Here is a 409-nt window from a genome sequence, read left to right on the forward strand (position 1 = left end):
CATTATATTACATTATATTACATTATATTACATTACATTACATTATATATAAAATATAGTAATAATTTAAAATTTAAAAATTTAAGTTTTTTATTACATGATATTATACACTTTTGTTTAAAGTACACATATATAATTTTCATTTTATTGTTTAGTTTTGGAAGGTTTTTTTATGGTTTTAGGTTAAATGTAGTGTTTTCTTGGGGGTGTTTGTCAGTACAGAAAGTTAAAAATTCTTAGCAAATAGAGTTCTAACAGGTGGTGTCCTGACTTACTTTTTAGAAGGTTTTTTTTTACAGTTTTATGTTAAATGTAGTGTTTTCTTGGGGGTTAGTGTTTGTCAGTACAGAAAGTTTACAATCCTCAGTATTGGAATATCACCAATATTGTGTATGGGATGTGCCTTGGC

At 25.7% G+C, this 409-nt stretch overlaps 1 protein-coding gene across 1 annotated transcript in view; it reads right to left on the bottom strand.

The window, feature by feature from the left end:
• Window positions 1-409, bottom strand: part of KIRREL3 (kirre like nephrin family adhesion molecule 3) — a 118,668-nt gene that overhangs the window by 116,285 nt on the left and 1,974 nt on the right. The window lies entirely within an intron of this gene.

This window comes from Geospiza fortis, unplaced genomic scaffold (genome assembly GCF_000277835.1).
Source record: "Geospiza fortis unplaced genomic scaffold, GeoFor_1.0 scaffold392, whole genome shotgun sequence".
NCBI classification, from domain to species: domain Eukaryota; kingdom Metazoa; phylum Chordata; class Aves; order Passeriformes; family Thraupidae; genus Geospiza; species Geospiza fortis.